General features: G+C 34.7%; 1 pseudogene; it reads right to left on the bottom strand.

The window, feature by feature from the left end:
- Positions 1-9,011: 9,011 nt before the first annotated feature.
- LOC113604831 (uncharacterized) lies at positions 9,012-9,117 on the bottom strand (annotated as a pseudogene).
- Positions 9,118-16,822: the final 7,705 nt, after the last annotated feature.

The following is a 16,822-nucleotide window of genomic DNA, read 5'->3' as shown; positions in this document are numbered from 1 at the left end:
CCCCTTATTTTCAATCTGAAGGTGTCTTTAGGTCTAAAGTGGGTCTCTTGTAAACAGCATATAGATGGATCTTGTTTTCTTATCCATTCTGTTACCCTATGTCTTTTGATTGGACCATTGAGTCCATTGATGTTTAGAGTGAGTACTGAAAGATATGAATTTATTGCCATTATGATGCTTGTAGAGTTGGAGTTTCTGGTGGTGTTCTCTGGTCCTTTCTGATCTTTTGTTGCTTTTGGTATATATATATATATATATATATATATATATATATATATATATATATTCATGTTTTGTCCCCTCAGAAAGTCCCCCTTAAAATTTCTTGCAGGGCTGGTCTAGTGGTCACAAACTCCTTTAATTTTTGTTTGTCTGGGAAACTTTTTATCTCTCCTTCTATTTTGAATGATAGCCTTGCTGTATAAAGAATTCTTGGCTGCAAATTTTTCTGATTCAGCACATTGAATATATTCTGCCACTCCTTTCTGGCCTGCCAAGTTTCTGTGGATAGGTTTGCTGCAAACGTGATCTGTCTTGCTTTGTAGGTTAGGGACTTTTTTTCCCTTGCTGCTTTCATGATTCTCTCCTTGCCTGAGTATTTTGTGAATTTGACCATGATATGCCTAGTTGATGGTCGGTTTTTGTTGAATCTGATGGGGGTCCTCTGTGCTTCCTGGATTTTGATGTCTGTGTCTTTCCCCAGGTTAGGAAAGTTTTCTGCTATGATTTGCTCACATAACCCTTCTACCCCTATTTCTCTCTCTTCCTCCTCTGGGACCTCTATGATTCTGATGTTGTTCCTTTTTAATGAGTCACTGATTTCTCTAATTCTTAAATCGTGCTCTTTTGCTTTAATCCCCCTCTTTTTTTCTGCTTTGTTATTCTCTGTAAATTTGTCCTCTATATCACTCATTCTCTGTTCTGCCTCGTCCATCCTTGCCACTGCTGCATCCATCTGTGATTGCAGTTCAGTTATAGCGTTTTTAATTTCATTCTGGCTATTTTTTACTTCTTTTATCTCTGCGGAAAGGGATTCTAATCCATTGTCGACTCCAGCTAGTATTCTTTTTATCGTGATTCCAAATTCTGGTTCAGACATCTTGCTTATATCTGTGTTAGTTAAATCCCTGGCTGTCGTTTCATTGTGCTCTTTCTTTTGGGTGAATTCCTTGGTTTTGTCATTTTGAAGGGAGAAAAGGAATTAATGAGGTAGAAAACTTGAAATAAAAAAAATTAAAATTAAAAAAATATTAAAATTAAAAATTAAATACACACACACAAAAAATCATATAGATGATGCTAGATCCTAGGTATGTTTTGGTCCGGGTGTTGAAAGTGGTTTGCCAGTATAAAAAAAGGGGGGAGGGTAGGAAAAAAAAGGAAATCATTTGAGAATTGGAAAAAATGAATACACTGAAGTAGACTAAAATGAGATGATGGGGGTAAAATAGAATTTGAAAAAAATATACACAAAAGTAAAGAATATAGTAGAAAGATATTAAAGAAAAATATTTCTAATAAAAATTAAAAATAAATATGATTTTTTTCATTTTCTGTATTTAAGAAAAAAGAAAAGAAATGAAAAAGAGAAAAAAGATAAAAAAAGAAAAAAAAGAAATTAAAAAACAAGAAAAAATTGTTTGAAAATTTGAAAAAGTGAATACACTGTAGTAGACTAAAGTAAAATGATGGGAGTAAGATAGAATTTGAAAAAAAAAGCAAAAAATATAGTAATAAAAATTAAATAGAAGCATTTTTAAAAGAAATTGAAAGTAAAAATGAAGTTCTTCTGCATTCAAGAAAAAGAAATGAAAAAGAGAAAAAAGAAAAAGAAAGAAAAAAAATGAAATTGTTTGAAAATTTGAAAAGGTGAGTACACTGAATTAGACTAAAATAAAATGATGGAAGTAAAGTAGAATTTGAAAAAATGTACACACAATAAAAATATAGTAATAAAAAATACAGATATTTTTAATAAAAATGAATTTTTTCTCTTTCTGTATTCAAGAAAAAGAAAAGAATTGTAAAAGAGAAAAAGGAAAAAGAAAAAGAAAAAAAGAAAAAAAATTGAATAGATGAACCTGCTAACAGATTGAAGTAGGACTGAAATTGCTTCATTTTCCCCTAGAAGTCAGTCTATGTACTTCTTTATAGTCCATAAATTAAGCCGGTGGTGAGGCTTGTGTTCTTGAAGAGTGAAGTTGGCCCAGTTTGGCGGGGCTCAGTATAACAGTTCTGCTCTCCACTAGATGGCACTGCTAGCCTACTGGGGTGGATTGTTGAGGTGCCTATGCAAGTGTGCAGGAACGGTAAAAATGGTGCCATCCAGCTACCCAGTCTGTTCCGGATAAGCAATCGTGCACTGGTCCTCTGTCTTCAGCTCTTGTCCACTCGCTGCTTTTTCACTCTCCATAACCAGGCCCCAGGCAGAGTACCTCTCTCCTGAGTTTTGTCTCTGATGTGGCTGTTTTCCCCGGCCCCTTACTTCCGAAGGACTGCTGAGGTTTTGACCCGTTCCACACCTCTGTGGGAGGGTCTCACTGAGCAATGGCCGAAGGAGCAATGGCCAAATATCAGCTGCACCCAGGAACGCCCACTGGACCCTGCTGTTGCCAGTGCCCTGAAACTGCAGCCAGGTGCCGGCCTGCCCCCGAAAACGTTCACAAGACAGTGTAGCAGCAGCATTTCAGGGATTATGAAAAATCACAACACACTTTGGCACCAGGCTTCACCCTCAACGACCTTGCCCCAGCACCAGCAAATGTGGCGGCCTTCTGGGGCGCGCTGGGACCAGGTGTCCTCAACAGTCTCTACCAAATGTCCTTCCAGCAGTGAAACTACTTTTCCCCATGTGGACAAAAACCTCCCAGACCCCTCTCTGTTCCTGGGGATTTGCCCTTCCCACCACAGCACCACCAGCTATGGAGCTGCAGAGTTGCAGCCTTTGCACTCCCCTTGTTTACAGTTTTAATGCAATTTAAACCCTCTCCTTTCTCCTTTCTCCTTTCTCCCTTTTTAGTTTAGTCCCTGTGGCTGTTTCCAATTTTCCACTTTCTCTACAGCTGCTTTTGGGGAGGGGTGCTTTTCTTGTATTCTGCCCCCTGTCTCTGTCCTCTCTCCCCCTGCAAAAGCACCTCCCTGCTCGCCATGGCTTCTTGCTCCCCAAGTTCACGTCTCCATGCCACGTGCCTGCTGAATTCTGTGGTTCAGGTTGTGCAGATTATTGTGTTAATCCTCCAATCAGTTTTCTAGGTGGGTAGGATGGTTTAGTGTTGGTCTGGCTGTATTTCATGGATGCGAGACACACAAAAACTTTCCATGCTGTTCCGCCATCTTGGCTTCTCCTCCAAAATATCTTGGTTTCAAAAGGTCCCCTTTGGGCTTAAGAAAACCAAAGAAACCAGTGAACAGAAAAATGAAAATAATATATGGTTAATGTTTTTAATGAGTTATAAACAGAGATTACAGTTTTTCTTTCTGCTTGTTATTGCTGAGGCTTAGTGATTTAGTCTCAATACAGTATATTATTACAGTTAAACTTACATAGTATGGATAAACATAGAATTAGTTTTTATTGAATTGTTTTCCCCATTTGAATTTTATATTGTTTTCCTCTTTTTTCCAAAATCCTTTCATTCTCATTAATCATCTGGCAACTATTTTTTACTTGAATTTTTAGATGTGTTTAAAAATCAATCTTTATACCTGAGGTGTAGGTTCCATTTTTTCATCCCTCTCTTTACCACATATCAATCTTATCTACTTTTTCTGTTATCTATCTCTATACGTTGAAACATTTTTTCTCTTCAGTTATCCTTGTGTATTTTAGAATACAGGCTAAGCTATTATACATGGAGCTCCGGGCTTAAATGAGACATAATTTTATTCCACTCTTACTTAGAAGTCAGCAAGTAGATGGTTCAGGCTCTTAGGGAAGCTCAGCTCCACATGATCATTCATGCTAGAGCTGGAGAAATTGTTCCTTTATGTGATTGAACAAGAATTACCATTATGTTGGCTATTCAATCTACAGGAAGAAAAAGAGAGTGAAAGTCTAGTGCAAGTAATTTCCTTTCAAACAAAAGAATGAAAAGGAACTCCCCCCTCACTTCCTAGTTATTAGATTTTAGACAATTGGCTACAAAAAGCTATGTACAAGAGAGACAAGGGTGACCATATTCCCAGCCCACTCACTATTATCACATTTAAAGGGAATGACACATTTTGGGTAGGCATTAGCAATGTGGTGTATAAAATTAGAAATTTTTGACTAATATTGATTTTTTTCTTTTACAAAAATCAGATAAACAATTTGAATTCCTTTTGTCTACAGGTTCACTTGGACATTTTCTATCATTACTAATCCCCTCTACTTCCTAAATGAAGTCAAAGATATTGTAATCATTTTCTAATGTACTTGACTACTTAGGGCTGGATAACTTTGGAATGTATTGACTATTTCCAAGAAGTATTACAAAATGTTCAGCAAACTTTTCCTTACTTAAATTTATTAAATTATTAGTACCAGTCTAATCCTTCCACAACTTGACACCACCAAATTTCACCACTTTATCTTGTATTGAGGCCTATCCATTCTTTAAATCCATACTCTATATGTTTACCTTCATGGCTTTGCTTCTACTGTTCTCTTTGCTTAGAGTGTTTACTTTTACTTTTATTGGAAAATTTCCAAACGCATAAAGCCCAAAACAAATGTTATTTTTTATTGTCGCCTTTTCTTTTGCCATAAGAATTGATCTCCATGTTCTGAAACACTATAATATTTTTACTTATTTTACTTATTTACCCCATCCTATGGTAAAATAGGGAATATAATATAACACAGTAGTTTCTAATAGGATGGAGTAATTTGCTGAAGACCAATATTCCTCTCATGAACAGTAGAAAAGGTAGAGAATTAAATAAAGACATCAGAAGTAAAGAAGATTAGAGGAGTTAAGTTTCTGGAGGGGTAGAATCATATAGTGGTGAGCTGACAATCTACAGACTCATTTTTTTTTCCTGAGGATATTTTGCTGATGTTGGTCATTGTTAAAAAAAGTTAAAATATGAATTTGCTTGGGCAGAGTAGAACTGTTGTAGGAGATCATAAAATTCAGGGCTTTGTTCATCTCATGGGATATAGAGAGAAGTAAAAGGGATTTTAGAGGCTTCCAATATACAATGTTACATGCACCCCCCCCCCAAAACATTTGCCAAATTCTGAAGTCATGTGGCTGGGAGATATATGCTTCTACTCAAAAACTTTAAAAGTAAACTGGAATTTTCTAAAGTATGACTGTATTGAGGAGACAAAGAGTTGAGTTCAGGACTAGACAAAGAAATAAGACCTTTCAGAAGAAGTAAAGCTCCCAACAAGAATCTTGGAAGGTGTAGGCACTAGGAAGAAGGCAAACTGGAGACACACTGACATTTATCAAAACTGCAATTTCAAAATCAACTCAGCGAAATCCTGGAACTGAAGTGATCCCAATTTGTCTGTTTGCAGAGGAAAGAATGAACTGTCCTTGAGTTAAATATAACCTTTAGCCTCTGATATTTTGGTGTCATGTCAACTTCAACAAGATGTTCACATACTTAGCTGCTAACAGGATTATTTGCCAATAATTCACAGAAAACCCAAAGAACTTTCCAAAGTATTTGCCCTGGTTAGAAATTCCTTTACTGGGAAGTCTGTTTCCTCAGGTGGGTCCAATGGTATTATGCAATATATACTTCTCTTTTAAAAAGTTTTAATGTTTATTTATTTATTTTTTGAGAGACAGAGAGTGTGAGCACAAGCAGGGGGAGGGGAAGAAAGAGAGGTCAAGAGAGAGAATCCCAAGTAGGCTCCATGCTGTCAGCCCAGAGCCTAACGCAGGGCTCAATCTCATGAACCATGAGATCATGACCTGAGCCAAAATCAAGAATTGGACACTACTGACTGAGCCACCCAGATGCCCCTGCAATATACCCCTATAGATTAAAATAAGATTGGAGATCCCTAGAAGCTACATATTTGCTCAGCTATCTCTTTCCCTATCCTGCCTTTCTGCTTTCCTTGTAGGATTTTCTTGACAGGCACTCTATCTCAAGCTTTATTTCTAAAGAACCCATCCTTTGAGAAACTCTAAAATTATTTTTACAGTCCTGGATTTTATTAAAAGTCACCAAGAATGCAAAGCTAATATAATACAAACCAAAACACAAAAGAGAAGCAGACAATAAACATGATCCAGGTTTTGAAATTAGTAGATAAGAAATTTAAAATAAATATAATTATGTCTAAAAATAGAATAAAAATGGGAGGAAATGAGTACATGTATGGAGAATTTTACTAAAGAATTAGAACCTGTTAAAATCAAATGTAACTTGGGGCACCTGGGTGGTTCAGTCGGTTGAGCGGCCAAACTTCGGCTCAGGTCATGATCTCGCGGTCCGTGAGTTGGAGCCCCGCGTCGGGCTCTGTGCTGACAGCTCAGAGCCTGGAGCCTGTTTCGGATTCTGTGTCACCCTCTCTCTGACCCTCCCCATTCATGCTCTGTCTCTCTCTGTCTCAAAAATAAATAAACATTAAAAAAAATTAAAAAAATCAAATGTAACTTCAAAAACTATAATTGACAGGTTTACATAACAGAAAACAGAATTACTCAACTGGAAGAGAGGTCAGGGCAAAATATGCAAAGTGAAACACTTTGGTATGGATTGAATCATGACATGATGTACTGAAGCTCTAAGTATCTCAGAATGTTACCTTATTTGGAAACAGGAATATAAAAAAATTGTTTTTGATGCTTATTTATTATTGAGAGAGAGCATGAGCAGGAGAGGGGCAGAGAGACAGGGAGACACAGATTCTGAATCAGGCTCCAGGCTCTGAGCTGTCAGCACAGAACCCAACACGGGGCTTGAATCCAGGAACCATGAGATCATGACCTGAGCCATAGTCAGATGCTCAGCTGACTGAACCACCCAGGCACCCCTGGAAACAGGATTATTGCTCATGTAATTGATTAAGATAGGGTCATACAGTAAGAGGGTGGGCCCTTCATGCAATATGAACGCTGTCTTTATAAGAGGAGGGCAACACAGAGGGAAGCCAGCCATGTCAAGGCTCAGAGATACAGAGAGAATGCCATGTGAAGGTGGATGCAGATTGGAATGGTGCATCTATGAGCCAATGATTTTCAGTTGTTCCGAGGAGTAGGAGATAGGAATGGAAGAGATTCCCCCTCACAATTCTCAGAAGTAACCAATCCTTCTGACATCTTGACTTTGGACTTAGAGTTTTCATAACTATGAGAGAATAACTTTCTGTTGTTTTAAGGTGCTAAATTACTGGTAATTTGTTATAGCCACCCTAGGAAACTAATATACATGAAGATGTGTTTTCCAAAAAAAGGGGAATTTAATAAAAATAAATAAAAGACATAGAACACTGTAAAACGTACATAGCTGGAATACCAAGAATGGAGGGAGAGGATTGTAAATAAATTATGTTTGAAGTGGTTGAGAATTTTCAAACACTGATGTAAGACATTAACTAGCAACTCACCGAATCGAGTGTTGTACAAACTCTGGTATAAGTTTAGAAAAAGAATAACATGAAAATAACACTTCTGCAAATTGAAGACAAAAAATAAATCTTAAATGCAGAGAGAAAGAAATAAATCTGCACTCAAAGAAATGAAGCCAAAAGCCAATCACAAGACAACACTGAAACTATGAAAAGAAGTAAATGCCAAGCTTGTCTTTTATATCCAGTGAAAATAGCTTTTAAAATGGCAAAAAGCAATATCCATTTATATGTAAGATGTAGTGGACCATGGCAAGTCAATGATCCTATTGCAGTAAATCTAAAAAAGCCAAAATAATAACAGAAATATATCTTGTAACTGTGGTAAAAAAAAATCAATGAGAACTAGATGAATCAGAATTCCAGAGAGAACTGAACTGTTCAGATGTATGTTGGTGATTAATAGACATTTTTCTGAGGGTTCTTGCTCATTCATTGTGGAGGTTTTGAATACTCAAAAGATATTTGACCTCTGAAAGAAAAAGGGGGAACGCTCTCAATGGTTTTGTGGGGTTAGACTTAGAAATTATAAGATTAAAGGACCTCAAGCACACAGCCACATTTCCTCCCCAGTGGCTCTTTGCTGAATTCTGGGGCTGCATACGGGACTTAACCTGTAGGCCCAGTACATCTTAAAATCACAGTAGCATTTCAGAGGTCTTTCAGTGTTTAGAAAGCAAAATGGGTGGTGGCCCCTGACTAAAAAACATGTCCAATCTTTGACTTCAAGTATTTGCCACAACGTGAAGCTACACCAGGGAGAAGTTAGAAAGCTCTGAAGGTCCAACATGTTAAGAACTTGGAAGTCATCAGTTCTATCCTGACAGCAAGAAGAAAGCTGACAATAAACTAAAAACCAACAATTCTTCTTGTGAAGTCACAAGTCAGGCCACTACTGCCCCAAAAGGAGACATAGATGAACACAGAGAATCATAGCTTACTGGAAACAGAAGTCATTGCCGTCATTACTGGAGCATGGTGGGAACATTTAAAGGGTGACTGACTAATTGTCCAAGATTTAATGTGCACTAGTTCAAATATAAAAACTCCTGGGGCTCAGTCTTTTTTTTTTAAGTAATTAATTTTTATTTGAGGAATTTTATATGTGATTCCTTCCACTGTCCATCACTGTAGTTCCTCCAAAGTCAGGATCATAATCTTCAAAATAGCCATTTTAAAAATAACTTTTTTGTTCAATACACAGTTCACTGTCAGTCCAGAGTTCTTTCGTTGGGCTTCTTTGATCTCCACTTGAATATGGACATATTTCAAAAACTCCCATTTTTGGGATCCAGTTTCTTTAGGGCCCTAGAGGTCAAATTGTAGGAAGTACACTGATTGCTATTTTGGCAAGTGATCTAAAATTATTATTCTTTAATTGTTTCTAATATCAAAAAGTCTCGTTACTTCCACTCCACTCCATGAGACTAGCAAAAAATGTTACAGGTCTCATTGTCACCACTACAATAAACTTTCTGTGATGGATGCATAACCTGTGTCTCAATCTAGCCACTTCTGGGCTCAGTCTTATTGAGGAAGCACAGTTTTGTGAATTTTACCTTCAGAAGTTCTACCAGGTTATCAGGGTGAAGATTAGAGGAAAATCTTGTTTTTCCAGTAAGGGCTGAGGGATGGAGAACAGCTCATTTTAAAATATGCTTAGAGCTGTGTACCTGGGTGGTTCAGTCAGTTAAGAGCCCGAGTTCCACTCAAGTCATGATCTCAGGGCTCTTGAGTTTGAGCCCCACATAGGGCTCTGTGCTGACAGCAGGAGCCCAGAACCTGCTTGGGGTTCTGTGTCTCCCTCTCTCTCTGCCCCTTCCCCACTTGCACTCTGTCTGTCTTTCTCTCAAAAATAAATAAACATTAAAAAAATTCTTTTGATAAAATATGCTCAGATCATTCTGTTCTCCACAAACACCTAAAGTCAAGGGGATCTGTTTCTTGAGAAACCGACTTTAGTTTCACAAAAGCCCAAATGACAAGGATGTGGAGCAGTAGAAATGACCATTCACTGAAAAAGAAATGACGTATTAAGCTACAAAAAGACATGGAGGAAACTTAAATGTATATGGCTAAGTGAAAACAAGTCAGTTTGAAAAGTCTACATACTGTATGCCTACTTACATGATATTCTGGAAAAGGAGGAAGTATAGCAATGTAAAAATATCAGTGTTTACCAGAGGTTTAGGGAGAGGGAGGAAAGGATAAATAGGTGGAGCATAGGACATTTTTAGGGTAGTGAAACTATTCTCTGAGATACTATAGTGATGGATAGATGACGTCACACATTTGTCAAAACCCATAGAACCGTACAGCACAGAGTGAACCCTAACGTAAGCTATGGTCTTTAGTTAATAACAACATATCAAAATTCATTCACCAATAATAACTTTATTACACCAGGGAAAGATGTTAATAATAAGGGACGCTGTGCACAGAGGGAGAGTACATGTATGTAAGCTCTATACTTTCTGCTCATTTTTTCTGTAAATCTAAAACTGCTCTAAAAAGTAGTCTATTAACTAATCAAAAACAAAACAAAACAAGACAAAAGGACCTTTGAAGGGAAGAACTGAATTACCCTCAGCCTTTAAATGATGAGGATGAAAGACTCAAAGAGCTCTCAATTAAAATTCTACCCTAGAATGAACCAAATGTTCATCTGGAATGCATCAAATGTATATTGAAAATTAATAAATTATAACACAGCCATGATCTCCTGCAATGTGTGGTTGGATGAGTCGCTTATACTTTCATCCATTTGCCTAACAGAGAAAAGGAAATAATCTCTGGGGTGCAAGATTACATTATCTGAGGACTTTACAGTTCTCATATATACAATGGTCAGATACTATAAAAATTACATACAAAAATGTAAGAGTATATGACTAATAACTAAGAGAAAAGACAGACAACTACTGAAGATAATTGATTATTATTTAGATAGGTGCTATTTTGTAAACACTTTTTAACTGCTCTTTCTACCTTTGTTTTTATTCTGGTGTTTATGGCCCCACCTTAATTCCTTTGTCACTGTTGTCAGGGAGATATTTTATTAAAAGCTTACTCTTCAACATTTGGGGAGCTGTTAAGTTGCATTTTTGTCTGTCAAAGCCCTCTGTGATCACTACTGAATGTCTATGTAGACAATAAAGTTTAGTTTTTCTATGTCCTCCAAAAGATTGCTAAGGTCCAGGGGAGCATCCTTACTATCTTGGCTCTCAAAATCTATTTATTTATTTATTTATTTATTTATTTATTTATTTATTTATTTATTTTTTCAATATATGAAGTTTATTGTCATATTGGTTTCCATACAACACCCAGTGCTCATCCCAAAAGGTGCCCTCCTCAATACCCATCACCCACTCCTCTCCCTCCCACCCCCCATCAACCCTCAGTTTGTTCTCAGTTTTTAAGAGTCTTTTATGCTTTGGCTCTCTTCCACTCTAACCTCTTTGCGAAATCTATTTAACATTTGCTTTTTCTGTCTCACAAAAATTGGATGTTGCATATGTGTTCACCATTAGCCAGATTTCTATAAATGGACAAGGGACAATGAACCAAATCATTATTTTAAGTCTGAATGTAGATATCACATCTGGACTGGAAACTACCATTGTGCACAGGTCAGGAAGTTATAATTGTCCTTGAGCACTTTAAGATTTGATGTTCTTTGGATATTGCTCGTTAGACTTCTTAGCTGTCCTCAAATTTAATGTTTTATATTCTTTTATGTCTTACTTTGGCTTCTCTCTTTCCAAGAATTGTGTTGTTAAAATTTCACTTGCTTTCCATCTTGTCAAGAATATCCGAGAGTATGGAAGGAAATAATTTATTTTTTTGCTTATTAAAATGAAAGAGATTAGAATCTTTAGGACTGCTTAATAACTAATTGCTTCCAAAAAGGTTAGAACTAGACACAGATACTTAGTATACCTAATTATAAAACTTAGCAGTTTCCTTATATTTTGCAAATAAAGTACGGATAATTGGTGCCATCATATATCAAAATTTTTTAAGATGTGGGCAAATGAAATGGAATAAAATATGGAATATTTTTTGCTTTCAATGTAAGGGTGCGGTGAGCGTATGTATAAAAGAAAACTAAAGATTGATCATTTACATTGCATAAAATTCAAATATTATTGTGTCAAGTAACAAAAATAAGTAACAAACTGAGAAATATATGCAGCAATCTCATACATTGAAAGCTATGAATATATGTGTGTATATATGTATGTAAATATATAATATAAAATTTTAAAATCACAATCCTATACAAACTATGCAAATAAAACATGCTTAAAAGAATAACTATTAAACAAGACAAAAGGAAAATGTTTCAAATGTTCTATTAAAAGTAATTATATTAAATATTTGAAGTAAAAGATATATATTCCTTCCAGCTTGAAATTATTTCCTTTATATATTAGTTTAACAGTAAAATTTTATAAAAGAACTCTCAAAAGTAGCATTCCAGAGAAACAAAATTTTAAAGATAATCTTGTTTTTACTGATTCATATTTAAGAAATTGTAAAATCCATGAGTTTATAGAAATGTAAATATAGGTTTATAAAACAGCAATAAAATCATCTTAAATCAAACCATAATATATGTTTCTTGTCAGAAACACTGTCTTACCAAACAATTATTTCCAATTAAGAATTCACCAAGTAACAGGATTGTTTCGCCTAAAACTTTTCCACATTAAAATAGATACTCAATTAGTATAGTTTAGTTTTGCCTGAACATATACTTTTTACCTTGAACATCGTATAAATTGAGTCATATAATTCATAGGCTCTTTTATGTCTGACATATTCTATCAATATATACCAACTTAATAATTCATTCTGCTGTATATGGATGTTTGGTCTTTTTCCGACTTAGGTCTATGACAAATCATGTTCTTGTGGACATTTTGTTAAATGTTTTTAATGAATATGCATCTGCATTTCTTTGGGGTATATATGAAGCAGTGGAAATGATGGATATCTACCTGTATCTATCTGTCTAACTTATTATCATTTATCTATCATCTATTTTTTGCATGTAATTTTTAAATAATTTTTTACTCTTGGATATATAATTCATTCTGAACTAATATTTATCTATATTATTAAGTAAGTGTCAAGGCTGAATTTTTTTTTATATGGATATCTAAGTTATTCAGTATTATTGGTTGTCTCCTGGCTCTTTCCCCAATAAATCACAATGAGACATTTGTTATAAATGAATTGACCAAAAAGATAAAGGTTTCTTTCTGAATTATGTATTCTATTACCTTGATGTTTGTCTATCAAGAACCAGTGCCTTACTGTCTTAATTAGTGTAGATTTAAAATTATATTTTATATCATAAAATATTTTATATAAAGAGGAAATATTTTTGGGCTTATTCCTTTTTCTTCAAACTTGCTTGACTATTCTACGTTCTCTGCATTTCCATATATGTTGTTAAATCAATTTGTCAATTGTCACAAAAAATATCTTTGGGGTTGGATTGAATCTACAGATCCATAAAAGAAGTTTAATTCTGACAATATTGAGTTATCTGTGAACATAGTGTATCCCCACATCTATTAAGGAAACTACTATTCAGACTCTATTCAGCAAATATTCTAATTTGTTGATTTTTTGAAGTTTCTATAAGCCTAATCATATAATCTAAAAATGAGGGTTTTTTTTCAATATTAAGACTTGCTATGACATTTTTTGCTTTTTTACACTGCCAAAGATATCCAATACACTACTGAATTAAAACACTGATAAAAAATATTCTTGTTCGCAAGCTTAGAGGGAAAGATACCAACATTTCAATATTAAGACAGCTATTTGTTCTTTGAAGACTATTATTTTCCTTTTGATTAAAGATTTTCCTTCCTATTCCTAGTTTTCTGACAGTTATTCTTTTTACATGAACGTCTTAATTTTTTTCAAATAATTTCATATATACTGAGATTATTACATTGCTTGTTATTCTATTTCATTAAGGTGATGATTTACATTGCTGAGTTTTCAAATTTTTGAATCAACCCTACATTTCTTGATTGTATTTTTTTAAGTTTAATTTATTTTTGAGAGAGAGAGAGAGAGACGCATAGAGAGAGAGAGAGAGAGAGAGAGAGAGAGAGAAAATCCCAAGCAGGCTCCGTGCTGTCAGTGCAGAACCTGATGTAGGGCTCTATCTCACAAACTGTGAGATCATAACCTGAGCTGAAATCAAGAGTTGGACCCTTAATCGACTAAGCCACCCAGGCACTCCAACCCAGTCTTGGTGTATAGTCTTCTTTAGAAATCTCTGTATTAAATTTGTTGATATTTTGTTTAGAATTTTTGTGTCTGAATTCATTAAACATACCGGTATAGATTTTTTTTTTCTTGAAATGTACTGGCAAGGTTTTGTTGTCAGACTCATGCTTACCCAAATACTATGAGTTGGGAAGTGGTCTCTCTTTTCATATTATTTGGAAAAATTGCCACAATTAGTTGTATTTCTTCTTTAAATGTTTGGAAGAATACACCTATAAATCAATCGGGCCCAGGATGTTTTTGCTGGTAAGGTTTTTAATTATGAATTCAAGTTTTTACTATATATATAATTACTCAGACTGTCTATATTTTCTTGTATTAAGTTTATAAATTGTAGTTTTGAAGCCTATTTCAAAAATTTTTTGACATTTTAGTTATTTTAAAATTTTAGATATATTTCTTTTTAATATACTCTAATTTCCTACATAATGTTGGAAAAATATGGAATAACAACACCCTTTTCACAGTTGGTGTTGATAATTTGTGTTTTCAGTTATCTCTTTTTAGGGGTCAGTCTCACTACCAATTTTATTGGCCTTTCTCAAAAATCAATTTTGTCTTTAGGATTTTCTTTATTTTATGGTTGGTCTTATATTTATTAATTTCTGTCTTTATTTTTATTGTTTTCCTCCTCTTTCATTTTTTCATTTTTTAAAATGTTTATTTTTGATAGAGAAAGAAAGAAAGAGAGAGAGAGAGAGAGAGAAAGAGAGGCAGACACAGAATCTAAAGCAGTCTCCAGGCTCTGTGCTGTCACCATGGGGCTCAACGCAGGCAGGAACTCACAAACCATGAGATCATGACCTGAGCCAAAGTCAGTCGCTTAACTGACTGAGCCACCCAGGCACCCCATCCTTCTCTTTCATTTTAATTTACCCTTGCACTTTTTTTCTATAACTTCTGAGTTGAAAGCTAAGATAATTGGTCTTCAAAGTTCTTTTCTAATATACAAATTTGGATCTAATACATATTTAATATTCTCTTCAGATTCTTTAGCCACATTCTACAATTTTCAGGAATTACATTTTCATTATCTTTAGATTATATTATTATTTGTTGCATTATAATTTCCATCTTTTAAATTTTATTCTTTTAGAGAGAGAGAGAGAGAGAGCATGAGTCGGGGAGAGGAGCAAAGGGAGAATCTTAAGCAGGCTCCACATTCAGCATGGAGCTAGATGGCTGGTTCCCTCCCACGATTTTGGTTGGGATCATGACCTGAGTTGAAATCAAGAGTCAGATACTCAACTGACTGAGCCACCCAAGCACCCTGTAATTTCATTTTTTGAGTTATTTAGAAGAGTGCTGAATACCTCTCAAGCCCTGGGGGACTTTCTAGTTACCTTTTTATTATTGTGCTTTAACTTAATGTCATAATTGTTAGACAACATACACATGTAATTTTCATCCTTAAAACATTTTTGAGCTGCGTTATGGCTCTAAAGATGTTTTATTTTTGATGTATGAATATAGGTTTGATGATTTATCAACTTTTGTTTTATAAAACTTGAAGATGTATATGTCTATAAAACTTTATGATTTTTATGTCTTTGTCTTGAATTGTTTCACTATTCGATAGTGTCCTTTCTTATTCCTTACAAAATTCTTTTATCTTAAATTTATCTTATATTCTTTAGTCAGTGTTTTCAAGGAATGTCTATTTCCATACTTTTATTTTCAACATTTCTGTGTCCTTAATTTAAAATGTGCATCCTGTGTACATTATACAGATTGGATAGTGTTTTTCAATATCCTCTGAAAAATCATAGAAGGCAGTAAAAGGAAAGTGGTAGGGGATATTTTCATCTGAAATAATGTGAGAAAATTCAGGTTTCAATTCCAGGTCATTGGTTTATCTTTATTTCGATAGAAATAAGTGAAGTTGAAAAACATGGTAAGGATGATTTCTAACTATGTTTTAATAGTATATGTTCTTTCAAATGTAAAATTATCATGATTTTTTACATTTGCATATGCATTATATAGTTTCTCCTCTGTAAAGCCTTTTACATCTTCTAAGGAGAACTCAGGCTGTGTCCCTATCAAGGCCTCCATTTCACTCCCTATTTATAGAAATATATTATGACTAAGTTCATTTATAGAAAGCTATATAATAGATTATTTATGTCTACCATTTTCCATTTTGAATGTTTGTTTCATTAAGAAGGCATTTTGTCAAATTGTATCAAAAGTGTCTATCTTACTGTTAACTAAATCTCTGCCATATATTTTATGACAAAAGCACTGCTATACATACTGGCCAAGATTTCACATATTATTTTCAGATAACTTACATAAGAGCTTCAATAACAAATTTATTTGGTGAGAGAAAAAGTAATTCTTACATTTACCTACTTAATTTATGACTGCTTAGATAAGTATATTATTTATAAATATTTAATTTTAGAAGGTAGCATTTTCTGACATCTTTCACATAGTGCTTTGATTTAATTTAGTAAACTAGTTCATCAAATGGCTATTTATACCTCATTTATACAAAGTAATATGTATTTCATGAAGTTAAAATATATGTAAACTTGATCTATGAGAGACAAGTTTAATTTGTCATATAAATGTCTTCTAATAAATATCATTTCCCTTTAGTAAAATACTCAGGTCTAACTAAGTGAAATAATAGTCAGCTAAAGGATACAGCTGAAAGTCTTTTATTTATTGATGTGATAATAAATGCTTGCTTGTTAGTGTTATTTAATTAAAATATGCTTTGATTTAAATTAGGACTTTGTGGGGCGCCTGGGTGGCGCAGTCGGTTAAGCGTCCGACTTCAGCCAGGTCACGATCTCGCGGTCCGTGAGTTTGAGCCCCGCGTCAGGCTCTGGGCTGATGGCTCAGAGCCTGGAGCCTGTTTCCGATTCTGTGTCTCCCTCTCTCTCTGCCCCTCCCCCGTTCATGCTCTGTCTCTCTCTG

Source organism: Acinonyx jubatus, chromosome C2, assembly GCF_027475565.1.
Source record: "Acinonyx jubatus isolate Ajub_Pintada_27869175 chromosome C2, VMU_Ajub_asm_v1.0, whole genome shotgun sequence".
NCBI lineage: Eukaryota > Metazoa > Chordata > Mammalia > Carnivora > Felidae > Acinonyx > Acinonyx jubatus.
Note: the sequence above shows the minus strand (reverse complement) of the source record. Positions and strands in the feature narration are given on the sequence as shown.